An 18,342-nucleotide genomic window follows, 5' to 3' on the forward strand; every position below is an offset into this window, starting at 1 on the left:
TTAAGGTTATAGAATCAGCATTGCTGACAGATGGCCATCTAACCTCTTCTTAAAAACCTCCAGGGAAGGAGAGCCCACCACCTCCTGAGTAATACATCAACCAAGGCAGACGTTTAGCAGCAAATCCTAAATTGAGATGCACAGAGACCACATATTGAGATGCACAGAGACCACATACAGATATATTTTTAAAACATTAAATGCCTTTCTTTTGTGGAAGGTGGTGTTTTGAGTCCAAAAACTAAGACCTCTGGCAGGCAAACAGGGTAAGGGCGATTAAACTCCATAGCAACAAGTCCCCTTAATGCCTATAATTATCATATAAATCACTGGTAATTAGAGGGTGGGTAAAATGAAGACACCATCAACTACTAGCTAACGTTGTGTTGTACACAAAACACGAGTCGGTTATATCCGAATGTTCATTATGCAAGTTGTTATAAACATAAGGCCAGATGCAGTGCCAGGAGCAGTCACAAATTTGCAAAGGATAAGGCAGACAAGAAAGGAAGGGTGTGTAAGGAGGACCTGAGTTGCAAGTCAGAACTATCACCACAGCCCAGGTCTTTGAACAGGCGGGAGGGTAGCAGGGAAACCACTAAACTGCAAATGATATTTGGATTTTGCATAGCAACTTATTTCAGTTCCAAGCAAAATGGCTAGCGTGGGAACAACCAGAGACAATTAAAAGCTAGAATTTGGTGGGAGTTATGAACTTTTGTGTTAGAGTCTTGATCCGTGGCGCAAAGTGTGACTTTGGGTGCATCAGTGATTCTTTTCCTGAAGAACCAGATGATTGGAGGATTCTGGCCACCTGACCCTTGTCTATAGGGTTGGCAGCTCCAGGTTGGGAATTACCTGGAGATTTTGGGGGCGGAGCCTGAGGAGGACAGGTTTGGAGAGAGGAGGGACTTCGATGCCATAGAGTCCAATTGCCAAAGCGGCCTCCAGGTGAACTGGTCTCTATCAGGTGGAGATCAGTTGTAATTGCAGGAGATCTCCAGCTAGTACCTGGAGGTTGGCAACCTTACTTGTCTAGGAAGTACAGCTTTTGTAGAGAGTTCAGAGTGTCTCATTTTGCAGCTGAGTATTTAGAGTATATTTTTGGGGCTGTGCTAAGATTCAAGGCCAGCAAAGAAATTTCATTCCCTTCCCTTCTCCCCTATCAGCCTCTCCTTTTGACGGAGAGTTCTCTATCGGCCTAAAATTCTCCTGCACTATCAAGTCACTTCCGTCAAATGCGTGAGGTCGCTTTCTTCCCAGACTTTCCCCCGTTTAGCAAGTATTCCTTCCTGTCCAGCTAGGGAATAGGATAGTGTTACACGCTGGGAGCAGGTGCCATGAATGATTGATCATTTTATTCATTGTCTCTCTGGCTGGCTGGCTGTGCAAACAAGGAAGAGGCTAGCAGATGGTGAATGAGAAATAGGCCCATATTAGAGGGGCAGAAGGATGAAGAAGAAGAAAGAGAAACGTTGTGTACGGCTGCCTCCATAATTCTAAAGGCTGGTGCTGGTTTATTTAATCCAAGCCTTGGTGAGAATCTGTACTCTGCACATTATGAAAGACATGGACAAGTTGGAAGAGGGTTAGAGGAGGGCCGTGAATAGGGTTGCCAGCCTGGAGGTTTCCTGGAATCACAAATGATCTCCAGCTGACAGAGATCCGTTCCCCTGGAGAAAATGGCTACTTCGGAGGGTGGACTGTACGGTATTATAGCCTGCTGGGATCCGTTCCCTCCCCAAACCCCGCCTTCCCCAGGCTCTACCCCGAAATCTCCAGGGATTTCTTAACCTAGAGTTGGCAACTAAGGTTGCCAGGTCCCTCTTCGCCACAGGCGGGAGATTTTTGGGGGTGGGGCCTGAGGAGGGCAGGGTTTGGGGAGGGAAGGGACTTCAATGACATAGAGTCCAATTGCCAAAATGGCCATTTTCTCCAGGTGAACCGATCTCTGTCGGCTGGAGATCAGTCGTAATAGCAGGAGATCTCTAGCTAGTACCTGGGGGTTTGCAACCCTAGGTTGTACCATTATGGTTCCCTGTGATGTCTCTGAGCTGTAAATGTTTCTCTTCCTCTGGACTGGGCGTTTGCACAACAGCGTGAGCAGAATCACACGCCCAGGAGATCCGTCACCGCAGACAGTTTATTTAGGGACAGTTTGCATAGCCAGCTGCAAACAGAAAAAAAAAAAAAAAAGAACTCACATTGTTTCTGCAGGCCAAGTTCTTTGGGGACTCCTTGTCCTAATGGAACACCTTTGCTGACGTTGGAAAAGTTCCCACAAAAGGTCCCCGCTGCGAGAACAGCTTGCATGAGCCGGCGTGGTCAGGACTGACAAACGATCTGGGAGAGCCGTTCTTAATCATACCTTTTCTGGGTTGACAGCTCTGGATTGGGAAACTGCCGGAGATTTAGGGGTAGAGCCAGGGGAGGGAAGAGCTTGGGGAGGGGAGGGGAGGGACCTCAGCAGGAAATAATGACTGAAAAGAGTCCATTCTCCAAAGCAGCCGTTTTCGCCAGCCCTAGTTTAAATAAACCTAAAAAAACAAATAGGATAAGGTTTTTCTCTCTCCAGAAGCCAGACTGGTTTCTCCCCGCTTCCCCCATCCTAACATATCGAAGACACATACTAATCTACTATAGAATGTGTCTTGTATGTACCCACATGCTTCATTTACTCAATTTGATGTTTAATGGTGGAGAAGAAGAAGAAGAAGAAGAAGAAGAAGAAGAAGAAGAAGAAGAAGAAGAAGAAGAAGAAGAAGAAGAAGAAGAAGGAGTTGGTTTTTATATGCTGGTTTTCATCATCACTTAAGGAAAACTCAAACCAGCTTATAATTACCTTCCCTTTCCCCTCCCCACAACAGACACCCTGTGAAATAGGTGGGGCTGAGAGAGTGTGACTAGCCCAAGGTCACCCAGCAGGCTTCATGTGTAGGAGGGGGGAAACAAATCCAGTTCACCAGATTAGCGTCTGCCGCTCATGTGGAGGAGTGGGGAATCGAACCCGGTTCTCCAGATCAGACTCCACCGCTCCAAACCACTACACCACACTGTGATATGTGATATAACACATATCACAGTAGCATACAGCTTGCATGCAACATTCTAGGTAGTGTGTAGCTTACAAGCAGCTTACGTCTTGTGTTCCAATATATGTGATCCCACCTGGAGGTTGGCAATCCTACTTTGGAGGTCCTGCTGAACTAAATCGGAGTGATAGTTCCACGTGAGAAATTTCAAGATTGAAATATGCTAACCAAGGGAAACAGCCAGAAGGGTTGCCAACTTGCCAACATCCAGGTGAGGCTGAAGTTCTCCCAGAATAACAACAGGTTATAGACAGGTTACTATACAATCACCTTCCCTTCCCCTCCCCACAACAGACACCCTGTGAGGTAGGTGGGGATGAGAGAGTGTGACTAGCCCATGGTCACCCGGCTGTTTTAGTGTGTAGGGAAACAAATTCAGTCCGCCAGATTAGCCTCTGCCACTCATGTGGAGGAGTGGGGAATCGAACTCAGTTATCCAGATCAGAGTCCACCACCAAACCACCACTCTTAAGCACTACACCATGCTGGCTCTCACTGGGTTGTAATAGTGGGAGATCTCCAGCCACCACCTGGAGATTGGCAGCCCTGTTATTCAGTTTAATGTGCGCTGTGTGCGTCTTCACTTTTTTATTTTTTTAAAAATGAAAACCGGGTTGGGTGGGTAGGTTTGTGACTTCCCAATTGGTACAAGCATCACGCCATGCACTTGGACCGCTGTTACAACTCTCCCGCTATTGCAACTGATCTCCAGGCGACAGAGATCAGTTCCCCTGGAGAAAATGGTCGCTTTGGCAATTGGACTCTATGGCATTGAAGTCCCTCCCCTCCCCAAACCCCACCCTCCTCAGGCTCCGCCCCCAAAATCTCCAGGTATTCCCCAACCTGGAGCTGGCAACCCTAATTTAACCCCTGTCAGTCAGGAAATGTCCACCTCCTTCAGGATCCATGGTGGAATATTCCAGGGCAGGCATAGACGCAGGAACAGCGGCGAACATTAATATTTAACACCGAGTAATTTGCGGCAGCATTCAGGTCAAGGTCTGAGAGAAGTTCAGGTAGCTAACAGAGCATTTTTCTCAGGAAAGCAGGGATCAAAGGAAGTCAGATTATTGTTTCACAATCTTGGCACAGAGGGCCTGAAGAATCAAATTCCTGCATTGTGCAGGGGGTTGGACTAGATGACCCTGGTGGTCCCTTCCGACTCTATGATTCTATGATCTGTATGTCTGCTAACCGGAATTCTGGTTGGTAACAAATAACCAATTAACGGTTTAAATAACAGCTCGCGCAATGTGCTGACTGCTCTTTGCAGATGAGGAGAATAAAGAACTGAAAGTGACATCCATTCATCAAATAACATTAGCCGTGAAACTGGCAAAGGAAATTGGGACCCCATTCAGTTTCCCTTGCAACCACAGCAATTAATCCCTCCACATATACCTAACAATTTGCTTGCTCTGGCGCTTTTCGCCAAGCACGGGCACCCGGTTTCTTCTTCCCCGAAGCAAATAACCAGTCCTGGCTTTCCTCACCTCGACGGAGCATGACCATACCTACACCATAATAAAAGAGGTAAAGGTAGTCCCCTGTCCAATCCCCGGGACATTACTGACCCATGGGGTGACGTCACATCCCTACATTTACAAGTAAGATTGCAGGCTCCAGGTTGGGAAATACATGGAGGTTTTGGGGACGGAGCCTGAGGACCGCAGGGTTGGGAGAGGCTTCAGTGCCATAGAGTCCAATGGCCAAAGAGACCGTTTTCTCCAGGGGAACTGATCTCTGTCGCCTGGATATCAGTTGTAATAGCGGGAGATCTCCAGCCACCACCTGGAGGTTGGCAACCCTAGGTGAAATATCTGTGTGTCAGTGCAGGGCTGCTGGCGGCCGGGGAAGAATATGTTTATTTATTTCTTTATTTGCTTCATGAATAGTCAGCCTTTCTTTCTTCTACCCATCTATTCAGAGTTATCTCTTTCAAGGACGTCCGGTACACAGCTGAGAAAGCTGAACTTGTCCATGTTTTGCAAGCTGGAAAGCTAAAGCAGATTATCAGGCCTGCAGTTTGTTCAGTCAATACCAGTAATGGATAGGGTCGCCAACCTCCAGGTACTATCTGGAGATCTCCTGCTATTACAACTGATCTCCAGCCGGTAGAGATCAGTTCCCCTGGAGAAAAATGGCCCCTTTGGCAATTGGCGTCTATGGCATTGAAGTCCCTCCCCTAAACCCTGCCCTCCTCAGGCTCCGCCCCAAAAACCTCCCGCTGGTGGTGAAGAGGGACCTGGCAACCCTAGTAATGCACAAGAATGTTGCCAGCTCTGGGTTGTGAAGATTTTGGGGATAGAGCCTGGAGAGTGTAGGGTTTGGAGAGGGACTTCAAAAGGGTATAATGCCATAGAGTCTACCCTCCAAAGCAGGCATTTTCTCCAGGGCAACTGATCTTGGTTGTCTGGAGATCAGTTGTAATAGTGGGAGATCTCCAGGTGCCACCTGGAGGTTGGCAACCCTATGGCATTATACCCTGACAAGCTCCCTCCCCAACCTCTGCCCCCCCAGGCTTCCTCCAAATAGCAGGAGATCTCCAGTTAGTACCTGGAGGTTGGCAACCCTAAGGATGGCCCAGGTGAGCCCAATCTTATCAGGTCATGGAAGCTAACCAGGGTTGGCCCTGGTTAGTACTTGGATGGGAGACCACCACAGAAGACTCTGCAGAGGCAGGCAATGAACACATGAACACGTGAAGCTGCCTTCTACTGAATCAGACCCTTAGTCCATCAAAGTCAGTATTGTCTACTCTGACCAGCAGTGGCTCTCCGGGGTCTCAGGCAGGGGTCTTTCACACCACCTCCTTGCCTGGTCCCTTTAAGTGGAGATGCCGGGGATTGAACCTGGGACCTTCTGCCTGCCAAGCAGATGCTCTACCACTGAGCCACGGCCCCTAGGAGTCCGGTGGGGGGCTAAAACCTGGGCAGATAACTGGCAAATAGGTACATTTCCCACTGCTGGAGTCGCAGCAGGGGCCGAACAGTAGGGCTGCCCGCTCCGGGTTGGTTTCTTTGAGGAAACAGATTCTCTGCCCCCCTTTTCTTTTTTCTTTAATTTTTTTAATTGTAATTTTAGACTATAAACCACTAACTGTCAAAACAGGCCCTCCCTCCATTAAACCTAACTCCTCTTCGAACCCAAAACAGGGCATAAAAAGATAAGGACAGAAGAGCATTTTTTTTAATCCAATAAAGAAAGCAAAACAAAAGAAGAGAAAAACGGAAGGGGGGTGAAGGTGAAACTTTTCCGAGTAGTTAAAAAATAAGAACTATATCAAGTTATATAAAGCTCTAAAGATCCAGTCCAATATTCATCAAACTTCATTCCTGCATCCAGGATTCCCAGGTCCCTCTTTGCCACGGGCGGGAGGTTTTTGAGGCGGAGCCTGAGGAGGGCGGGGTTTGGGGAGGGGAGGGACTTCAATGCCATAGAGTCCAATGGCCAAAGCAGCCATTTTCTCCAGGGGAACTGATCTGTATCGGCTGGCGATCAGTTGTAACAGCAGAAGATCTCCAGCTAGTACCTGGAGGTTGGCAACCCTACCTGCATCCCATTTGTTATGTGCTATTTTTTTTCTTTACTGATGGGGTTTTCTGCTCTAGATTGGGAAATTCTTGGACGTTTGGAGGATACAGAATGGGGAAGGGAGGATTTGAGGAGGGGAGGGAGGTCAGTGGGGTTTAACGACGCCGAGTTTGCCCTCCAGAGCATCCATTTTCTCCAGGGGAACTGATCTCTAGTCTGGAGATCAGCTGCGATTCTGACAGATCCCTAGGCTCCATTTTTCGAATTGTTGAGTCTTAATGCTGTTTTTTTCCTGCAACTAACTTTACAGTATTGCTGATTTCTTTCTTAACTAGCCACCTGGAGCTAGGCAACCCTATGGTCTTCTGTTCAGGTGTTTACATGTGATGGCATTAAACAGATTTGCCATGTTGAAGGATACAGATTAGAGTTACCAGGTGGGTGATTTCGGCGTGCGGTTGACTGCCATCCACCAGGCAGCTGGGGAGTGGTGATTGCATGCACATGCACAATTGTCCTAGCCCCACCCAAAAAAAAACCTCCTGCTGATGGAGAGGGGGGGACCTGACAACCCTAATACGTAGGGTTGCTAGCATCCATGTAGTCGCTGGAGATCTCCCGCTATTACAACTGATTTCCAGCCAGTACAGGTCAGTTCACCTGGAGAAAATGGCCGCTTTGGCAATGGACTTTGGCACTAAAGTCCCTCCCTTCCCCAAGCCCCGCCCTCCTCAGGCTCCACCCCAAAAACCTCCCACCGGTGCTGAAAAGGGACATGGCAACCCTACTAATACAGGTGTTGGCAATAACAGAAGTTCTTCCAGTCTGATGAGATTTCCCACAGGGAAGAAGGGTTGCAAGCAGGCGGCTGAGAGGTGGAACAGCTGGATTCAGGACTTCGGGTTGCCAACCTCCAGGTAATAATTACAAAATTATTATTAGTGATTAGGACAAATTACAATAAGTGTTATACAACAACAACAAATGCTATCCTACTATGATACATATATACAAAATTATCTCGATGTCAACCCCACAGGTGTACACATATTCTCAATGCTATAGATGCAAATATGCCATTTTTCTTTATGGTGAGGTTGAAAAGTCCAAATCAAGTAGGATATCCAATTAATGGTATAATCCAAAAAGAATGAGCTGGGGGACGGCTGTTTCAAGATGTTTTCTTCAGCCCCATGTTCAATTAAATACCATTGCAAAGTCCAAAATCTGGTAATTTGTCATTAGTCTTCAATCCAATACTACTTCAAGTTAAATTCATGGTTCCTTGAGGGATACAATGTATCATAGTAGGATAGCATTTGTTGTTGTTGTATAACACTTGTAATTTGTCCTAATCACTAATAATAATTTGGTAATTTTGTACCTTGACTGTGCTGATTTCCAAACCTGCTAGGTACAGGCATAGTGATGCTTTTATTTGTTTAATCTAACCTCCAGGTGGTGGCTGGAGATGTCCCGCTATAACAACAGTTCTCCAGGAAACAGAGATCAGTTCCCCCGGAGAAAATGGCTCTTTGGAAGATGGACTCGATTGTATTATATCCCACTGAAGTCCTTCCCCTCCCCCAAACCACACCCTCCTCAGGCTCCACTCCCCCCAAATCTCCAGGTATTTCCCCAAGCAGATCTGCACTACAGATCTGCCCTTTCGAAAGGTCACTCAGATTTGATTTTAGTGTGTTTTATTTTCTGATTTTTTAAAAAAATGTTTGGCATGTGTTTGCTATGCCAAGGAATCTCAGGTTTATACAGACTGTGCAGCGACCATAAAAACCAAGATTAAGAGTGCCATCCTAAATAGAGTTACACCCTTCTGAATCTATTGAAGTCAATTGGTTTAGAAGGGCAGATCTCTGTTTAGGATTATAATGTAAATGTACCGGCCTAATGAGGACAAGGTAACAGCAGCATATAAATAGAAACCAAGGAAAGGAATCTGTGAGCTTCATCTGGTAATCTGGAACATTTGCATGGCAAACTCTAGACTACAAACTTAAATCCTTCTCATCAGAAGGAGAATGAGGTACCATTGGGGTTGCCAACCTCCAGGTGGTGGCTGGAGATCTCCTGCTATTACAACTGATCTCCAGCTGATAGAGATCAGTTCACCTGGAGGAAATGGCTGCTTTGGCAATTGGACTCTACGGCATTGAAGTCCCTCTCCTCTCCAAACCCCTCCCTCCTCAGACTCCGCCCCAAAAACCTCCTGCCAGTACCAAAGAGGGATCTGGCAAGCCTAGGTACCATTACCCTGACTATGAGCTAACTGCAGCTGTCTGGTGTCATACAGGGCAGAACAAATGCAAATTAAATACTCTGCAGGCATAAGTCTTTAGTGATCATAAACATATAATTGCTGTATTCCAAACAAAAAGGAGAACAAATGCAAGAATTACTTCTCCATATGCACAAATATTCATTTGCATGTTAATGTCCCACTTTTCTGTCCAATCCAAAGTTCTTAACAACATCATTTTCTCTCCTGCTCCATGTTATCGTTACGAAAGCCCTGTGAGGTAGGGAAGAAGAAGAAGAAGAAGAAGAAGAAGAATTGGTTTTTATATGCAGATTTTCTCTACCTTTTAAGGAGAATCAAACCGGCTTACAGTCTCCTTCCCTTCCTCTCCCCACAACAAACACCTTGTGAGGTAGGTGGGGCTGAGAGAGTTCGGAGAGAACTGTGACTAGCCCAAGGTCACCCAGCTGGCTGCATGTGTAGGAGTGGGGAATCAAACCCGGTTCTCCAGATTAGAGTCCACCGCTCTTAACCACTACACCACGCTGGCTGAATGGCATAAGGTCACCCAGCGAGCTTCCATGGCAGAGTGAAATTCGAACTATTGGTTCTGGTCCGACCTTCTGGGGCAACAGAAAACCACTCGGCACCCTCCTCTATATGACAGCCCTTCAAGTACTTGAAGATGGCTATCTTATCACTTCTCAGTCTTCTCCTCTAAATAAGTCTTCTCCTAAATAAAACAAATAAAAAAATAAATAAGAGTGCAAAATCTGCGCCTTCAGGTCTAGCCAATTCTCTGTTATTGGCAGCAGGTGATATGGTTTGCTAACAGTTTGAGGTGGCACCAGTATCCCATTAGCAAACCAGCAGAGTATATTATTGGGATCATGTGTTGCAGCCATTACGCCGGTTTCCCATCAGCTCCTGAGCCCAAGCCAAGGTGTTGGTTTCGACCTTTAAAGCCCTGTATGGCTTGAAACGGAGGAATCTGAAGGAACGTCTTCCCCCATACATTCTTGCCTGGGTACTATGATCATTAGGAAAGGTCCTCTTGACTCTCCCGTTGACCAGAGAAGGTCATCTGGTGAGTATATGAGTCAGGGCCTTGTCAGTGGCAGCCCCTCAATTATAGAACAACCTCCCCAAGGAGGCGTGCCTGGACCCCTCACTCTCGACCTTCAGGAGGCAACTGAAGATGACTTTATTCAGGATGGCATTGAATTAATTTTAGTACTTTGGCTTGAGTGTGTGCTAAGTGCCGTCAAGTCACCTCTGACTCGTGGCAGCCCTATGAATCAATGTCCTCCAAAATGTCCTATCTTTGACAGCCTTGCTCAGATCTTGCAAGTTGAGTGCCGTGGCTTCCTTGATAGAGTCCGTCCATCTCTTGTTGGGTCATCCGCTTTTCCTGCTGCTCTCAACTTTTCCTAGCATTATTGTCTTTTCCAGTGACTCTTGTCTTCTCATAATGTGACCAAAATACGATAGCCTTAGTTTAGTCATTTTAGCTTCTAGGGTCAGATCAGGCTTGATTTGATCTGTAACCCACTGATTTGTTTTTTTGGCAGTCCGCGGTATCCATAACACTCTCCTCCAACACCACATTTCAAAGGAATCTACTCTCTTCCTATCAGCTTTCTTCACTGTCCAGCTTTCACACCCATACTTTGGCTTACCAGATTAGCGGTTTTATATATTTTGTCATGTTTTACTGTTGTTTGTTTCGTAATCTGCCTTGCGTTCCTGTAAAGTAGAAAGCTGGCTATTCAATGTTTGAAATAAACAAATAAAATAAATTATAACAATCTTCCCAATCCAGAACATCCTCTGCAATACCTCCTTGTTTTCATCGAGATGGGACAAAAACGGAGAGGCAGTGCTGTGTTTTCCTACTGGCACTGGAAACTAGGGTTGCCAACCTCCAGGTGGTGCCAGGAGATCTCCTGCTATTACAACTGATCTCCAGCCAATAGAGATCAGTTAGCCTAGAGACAATGGCCGCTTTGGTGATTGGACTCTATGGCATTGAAGTTCCTCCCCTGGCCAAACCCTGCCCTCCTCAGGCTCCGCCCCCCAAAACCTCCTACCCGTGGCGAAGAGGGACCTGGCAACCCTGCCGGAAACAGAGGACCGTGCAGTTGGACAGGTCCTTGTGAAGGGCACGATACAACCTGAGAAAAATCCAGCAAGGTCAAAAGTCTTCCCCCCATTAAACCAGCACAAAGCTTTTATCAGAACTGTTAATGCAGATTCCAAAGGAACCGGAGGCTGGTTTCCCACACCCAGGGGGAATTGCTAGGCAGCAATTTCTCAGGGAAGGTTTAGGTATGCCCCTGTAGCTCTTGGAATATTGGCCTGCCTCCAGGGATCATTATGCCAAATGCACTACCCTTTGTTTGAAATGGTAATCCATTCTAGATGCTTTTCTGTGGGTCGACTCCTCCGATTCCCAATCCCTTTGGGGAAGTCCTGGAACAGGTACAGGGCCCCCGCTGTTTTTAACCCCCCCTTTCAAAATGCTTTTAGCACACTCTCTTCTCAGCGAGGCAAAAGTACAAACCTGAAGATAACAGCCTGCCAGAGACAACCCCGGCAGGCCTGACTCCTGATGCATGCTGAACTCTCTCTGTGTGGAAATCAGAGGCGGAGATCTATACGCTCCCATAGGAGTGGGTTCAGAAAGCCCTCCATGTCTCTTCCCCTGCTCCTTTGGGCCGGCCAGGCCCCTCGGAGTTTGCAGTAACACTATCTCCCCACCCCCATGTCAGCACTTGACTTTTAAGTATGGTTGCCAACCTCCACAAAGGGTAGGGGAGCTTTGAGTTCCCTCTATTACAAGAGCAGACATATTAACTGCCTTGAACATATTTTCTGATGAAGACCTCGGGTCGAAACTGGGCGTTAATCTGGACCCCTGTAATACGCCTTGGACTGTGAAATTTGTATGACCCCTACTTCATATTGTCAGTGCAATCAACAGGATACAACTCCATGATGCACTTCAACAACAAGGCACCCAAATGTGGCAACCTTGAAAGGATTACTGATGGATAATGACTCCAAAGACACTGGTTCTAAAAAAGAACCTTTAACTTTTGTATATAGTTCTATTTGTTTAGCTAACATCGCTGTATATATTTATTCACTGTATTTGACTACTGCACATAGAATATAGCACTCTTTACATAGTATGTGTTTTGTTGTCTTATGCTGCTGTGTTTATAAGTTTATAACCTCCAGTTACTAGCTGGAGATCTACTGCTATTACAACTGATCTCCAGCCGATAGAGACTCTATGGCATTGACGTCCCTCTCCTCCCCAAACCCCACCCTCCTCAGGCTCCATCCCAAAAACCTCCCACCGGTGGCGAAGAGGGACCTGGCAACCCTACAGCTGAGTTATGCTGACCCCGTAGAGTTGTAAAGGCAAGAGAGGTTCGGAGGTGGTTTGCCATTGCCTGCCTCTGTGTGGGCAGAGAGAGTTCTGAGTAGTCGTTGCCAGGTCCCTCTTTGCCACCGGCAGGAGGTTTTTGGGGTGGAGCCTAGGAGGGCGGGGTTTGGAGAGGCCAATGGCCGAAGTGGCCATTTTCTCTAGGGGAACTGATCTCCAGCCGGCTGGAGATCAGTTGCAATAGCAGGAGATCTCCAGCTAGTACCTGGAGGTTGGCAACCCCAGCTGCAGCTCTTGGCACAAGCAGAGACAAGCGGGGATCTCGGAGAGGCCTTTGCGAGGAGCCAATCCCACAAGACTGGTCTATCTGGTTCAGGCCGATCCTTGGGCTTCCCAGGCCGTCAGCCAGCTACGGGATTCTTTTTAATGCTCCCACTAATCTGTTAGTGAACAGCTGGGCCCCGGCTCCATTTCCACCACCCCCAGCATAGAAATCTGCATAGGAGGCAGGGAGCATGTGCTCGACCCAGGACTGGCATCAGCATACCCTGAGGTGGGGCAGCTGCCTCCCTCTTCCTGGCGCTCATCCACCACTCATGGGGCATGGCCTCAACTTAGGGTTGCCAACCTCCAGGTACTAGCTGGACATCTGCTATGACAACTGATCTCCAGCCGATAGAGATCAGTTCCCCTGGAGAAAATGGCCACTTTGGCAATTGGGCTCTATAGCATTGAAGCCCCTCCCCAGACCCCGCCCTCAGGCTCCACCCCAAAAACCTCCCGCCGGTGAAGAGGGACATGGCAACCCTAGCTGCAGCTCAGGGGTTCATACCAGGCCCGGCCGACGATGCCAAGCAAAGGGGTGGACGGTCCAGAGGCCTCCAGGGAACAATTTGGGATGGGTCAGCAAGGAAACACCCTGCCAGGTTCCACCTCCTCCTCAAAAGAAGAGAACATCATTTTTAGGGCAAAGAGTTCCATATTTTCTAGGGGGCATCGAGACAATGGGAGGGATTTGCAAGTAAAGCTGGCCACCCTGGCAGCCCCTTTTCTGTTTTCTCTGCACTTTTCTCTCAGCCCCGTCAACTTTATTCTTGCTGACAGCTCCGGAGAGGTTATTTAAACAGCCAGTGGCGGAGGAAGAGAAAGAATGGAGAAAAAGAACGAAGGGCTTAACTCGACGAAATTGGTGACTGCTGGACTGCTAGAGATTTGAGGATGGGGGGGGGAAGGTGAGATTTTGGGGAGCCTGGAGACGGTGGGGTTGGGGGAGAGGAGGGACCTCAGCAGGGTTTGGAGAGGGGAGGGACTTCAATGCCATAGAGTCCAACCTCTTGCTGTTACAACTGATATCCAGGCGACAGAGATCAGTTCACCTGGAGAAAATGGCCGCTTTGGCAATTGGACTCTATGGCATTGAATTCCCTCCCCACCCCAAACCCCGCCCTCCTCAGGCTCCGGCCCCAAAAACTCCAGGTATTTCCCAACCCAGAGCTGGCAACCCTTCTCCCGGGTCAGAAAAAGGGTGTCAAGCCTCGCTTGAAATTCCTAGCCTCTTGGTCCAGGGCGAGCCGTCTTGCTCGTCTTCCACGATGAACACCGAGTCATCAGTCTCAGCGCTTTTTTCAAAACAAACCTTGTTTTCCGCACATCGCTGCCGGTGTCTTGGCAGATGCGAAGGGTCTGACTGTGTACTGTCAACATTCTTTCAAAATCTGGGCCCTGGAAGCGGAGGTGTGCGGACAGCGACAGCACCTGAGCGCCTTGGATGCCAGCCGAACACGGGGCACTGCTGACCTTTGCGGTCGCCGATGTTGTCAAACTGCATCTCCGCTGGGCAGTTTGCGAAGCCATGAAACGGCCGTGAAGGAACAAGCTTTTCATTAGCAAAGTAACAGATGGAAGCAAAGCAACACTCACTATTCTGTATCAATAGAAGTATAGTGTCAAGATCACGCAAAGTGCTGCTGCACTCGTCTTGTTTGTGGCTTCCTGGAGGCACCTAATTGGCCACCGTGTGAACAGACTGCTGGACTTGATGGGCCTGGGTCTGATCCAGCAGGGCCTTTCTTATGTTCTTATGTTCTTATGTTCAAAGTGATGGTATCGCTTTACTCTGCTCTGGTTAGACCTCACCTAGAGTATTGTGTTCAGTTTGGGGCACTGCAATTTAAGAAGGATGTCGACAAGCTGGGACGTGTCCAGAGGAGGGCAACCAAGATGGTGAGGGGTCTGGAGACCAAGTCCTATGAGGAAAGGTTGAAGGAGCTGGGGATGTTTCGCCTGGAGAGGAGAAGACTGAGAGGGGATATGATAGCCATCTTCAAGTACCTGAAGGGCTGTCATATAGAGGAGGGTGCCGAGTTGTTTTCTGTTACCCCAGAAGGTTGGACCAGAAACAACAGGTTGAAATTAAATCAAAAGAGTTTCCATTTAGACATTAGGAGGAATTTTCTAACAGTTAGAGCGGTTCCTCGGTGGAACAGGCTACCTTGGGAGGTGGTGAGCTCTCCTTCCCTGGAGGTTTTTAAGCAGAGGCTAGATGGCCATCTGTCAGCAATGCTGATTCTATAACCTTAGGCAGTTCGTGAGAGGGAGGGCATCTTGGCCATCTTTTGGGCATGGAGTAGGGGTCACTGAGGGTATGGGGGGAGGCAGTTGTGAATTCCCTGCACTGTGCAGGGGGTTGGACTAGATAACCCTGATGGTCCCTTCCGACTCTATGATTCTATGACCTTTATGGTCGCTGATGTTGTCAAACTGCATCTCCGCTGGGCAGTTTGCGAAGCCATAAAACAGCCGTGAAGGAACAAGCTTTCCATTAGCAAATTAACAGATGGAGGGAAAGCGAAACTCACCGTTCATCACTTTGCACGTCGTTGATGGACCAGCACTTATTCTATGACCGTGCCAGAGAATGTTCCAGTGACTCTTTCTTTACCTTCACCCAATGGTCTACTTCCAGAGTACAAAAGAATTTCAGAATCCCCTGTCCTCAGAGGAGTCCAAATCCAGGGATGCTTTCACACATGCTGAATAATGCACTTTCAATCCACTTTAAATGCAGCCAGCGTGGTGTAGTGGTTGAGAGCGGAGGTTTGGAGCGGTGGACTCTGATCTGGAGAACCGAGTTGGATTCCCCACTCCTCCACGTGAGCGGCCGAGGCTAATCTGGTGAACTGGATTTGTTTCCCCCACTCCTCCACGTGAAGCCAGCTGGGTGACCTTGGGATAGTCACAGCTCTCTCAGCCCCACCTACCTCACAGGGTGTCTGTTGTGGGGAGGGGAGGGGAAGGTCATTGTAAGCCAGTTTGAGTCTCCCTTAAGTGGTAGAGAAAGTCGGCATATAAAAACCACCTCTTCTTCTATAACGATAGTTTGCAAATGGATTTTGCCATTTCACACAGTAAAATCCAGCTGCAAAGTGCATTGAAAGTGGATTGAAAGTGCATTATTCAGCATGTGCGAAAGTGTGAGTTTTTCTGGGTGAACCGCTCTTCTGATCGGGCCTGCTGATTGGAAAAGGGCAAGCCCAGAGTGGGAACTCACACAGAGGCACCACATGTAATCCCCCTCCCACCTGCCTAATTATCCCTTGAAAAATGTAGGTTGGGGGAGGGGAGGGACCTCAGTGGGGTGTATTGCCATAGAGCATGTGCTCCAAAAAAAGTCATTTTCCTCCAGGGAAAATGATCTCTAGTCTGGCACTCACTTGTAATTCTAGGAGAACTCCAGTTGCTAACTAGAAGTTGGCAACCCTTCAGAGGGTCCTTTCTGGCCACCTGTGGGAGTGGAATGCTGTGGTCAAAAAACAGGGTTGCCAACATCCAAGTGCTGGCTGGAGATCTCCCACTATTATAACTGATCTCCAGCCGACAGAGATCAATTCCCCTGGAGAAAATGGTCGCTTTGGCAATTGGACTCTATGGCATTGAAATCCCTCCCCTCTCCAAACCCCGCCCTCCTCTGGCTCCACCCCCAAAACCTACAGGTATTTTCCAACTAGGGTTGCCAAGTTCCTCTTCACCACCAGCGGGAGGTTTTTGGGGCAAAGCCTGGGGAGGGAGGCGTTTGGGGAGGGGAGGGACTGCAGTGCCGTAGAGTCCAATGGCCAAAGTGGCCATTTTCTCCAGGTGAACTGATCTCTATTAGCTGGAGATCAGTTGTAATAGCAGGAGATCTCAAGCCACCACCTGGAGATTGGCAACCCTATTTCCAACCTGGAGTTGGAAACCCTTAAAAAACACATAGGGGTGCCAACGTTAGGTTGGGAAATCCCTGGAGATTTGGGGTGGAGCCTGGAGAGGGCAGGGGTTTGGGAAGAGGAGGGTTGGTGACCCAAACAAAGCAGCATTCATCCTGCTTTTAAAATGTTTCTTTTAGTGTACACAGCATCGACCTTCACGTAAGATAAAGTAAAAAACTACAGTCCTGGAAACGGGGAGAGGGGAAGATACTTTAATCAAAGCACACTTCCAAGTCATTTGGGCTGGGAGAGAGAAATTTGACTCGGCGTTATCTCGGCAGGCCTTATCCTTGTCTCGTCTGCTTTGGACGACTCAACAAAGGCGCTCCTAATCTCCGGACGCTTAAAAACCCGGCTGGAAACGGCCCCAGACTACAGGAAAGCAGGAGCAGCCTGCCCTGAACAAGCAGACACCTCTCAAGGTCTACTTGGCAACCAGGAGGGCAGGAATGTACATTTCAAAGGCACGCTGGAGATCAGTTGTAATAGCAGGAGATCTCCAGCTAGTACCTGGAGGTGGGAAACCCTAAGGACACCACTGGTCGTAGCGTAAGTCCAGGAGGGGACTCTGTAGGGTTGCCAACTGCCAGGTACTAGCTGGAGATCTCCTGCTATTACCACAGATCTCCAGCCGATAGAACTCAGATCCCCTGGAGAAAAGGGCCGCTTTGCCAATTGGACTCTATGGCATCAAAGTCCCTCCCCTCCCCAAACCCCGCCCTCCTCAGGCTCCACCTCCAAAAACCTCCCACCAATGGTGAAGAGGGACCTGGCAACCCTAGGACACTGAACCGGCCACCCTCTGTGCCACACAGGGAAGGGTCGACCCCCTGCTTTCCTCCTGCTGCTCTCACGGAGCCTGAAAAAGCATATATGTAATAACATGAAAAGTCTTTTTTGTCCCTTGTTCTATGTGAGTAAACTAGACAACATTAGGGAGGGGCCGTGGTTCAGTGGTAGAGCCTCTGATTGGCATGCAGTCAGGTCCCAGGTTCAATCCCCGGCATCTCCAGTTAAAGGGACTAGGCAAGTAGGTGATGTGAAAGACTTCCCCCTGAGACCCTGGAGAGCCTTGGAGAGGGGCCGTGGCTCAGTAGCAGAGCGTCTGCTTGGCATGCAGAAGGTCCCAGGTTCAATCCCTGGCCTCTCCAGTTAAAGGGACTAGGTAAGTGGGTGATGTGAAAGACCTCTGCCTGAGACCCTGGAGAGCTGCTGCAGATCTGAGTAGACAATATTGACTTTGATGGACCCAGGCTCTGATTCAGTATAAGGCAGCTTTATATGTTCATATATATGTTCAACATTGCTTAATCACATACAACGATAGAAATAATAGTCATGTAGGGTATGAGTTTAAAAAAATATGGATTGGTGTTTCTTTCCTTTTTTAAGGAGCTTTTCGTTATCATAATTTGCAATTTAGAGTAAGATGGAAGGTACAAGAGAATATAGACTCACCCAGAGAAATGTATGATGAATAGTAGATTAGGGTGTTATTGTTTAATTTAGTCAATGTATAGTTGTGAGCAGTGTGTACTGATTGTTATGTGTTTTGTGTCTGATCTTTTTTTGGTGGTTTGGATAATAAAAATTTACTTTAAAAAAGTATTTTCAGAACAACGTGTGTGCAAGAAACACGAGAAAGAAGGAGCCGTCCATTTTAGAGACAGCAGCTGGAGATCAGTTGCAATAGCGGGAGATCTCCAGCTGGTACCTGGAGGTTGGCAACCCTATCCCACAAACCTCCTCCCACTCCGAGACAGAGCCCCTCTTCAGTGGGGTGTACGTATGGTTGCCAGCTCCAGGTTGGAAAATACC

The sequence above is a fragment of the Euleptes europaea genome, chromosome 4 (assembly GCF_029931775.1).
Source record: "Euleptes europaea isolate rEulEur1 chromosome 4, rEulEur1.hap1, whole genome shotgun sequence".
NCBI lineage: Eukaryota > Metazoa > Chordata > Lepidosauria > Squamata > Sphaerodactylidae > Euleptes > Euleptes europaea.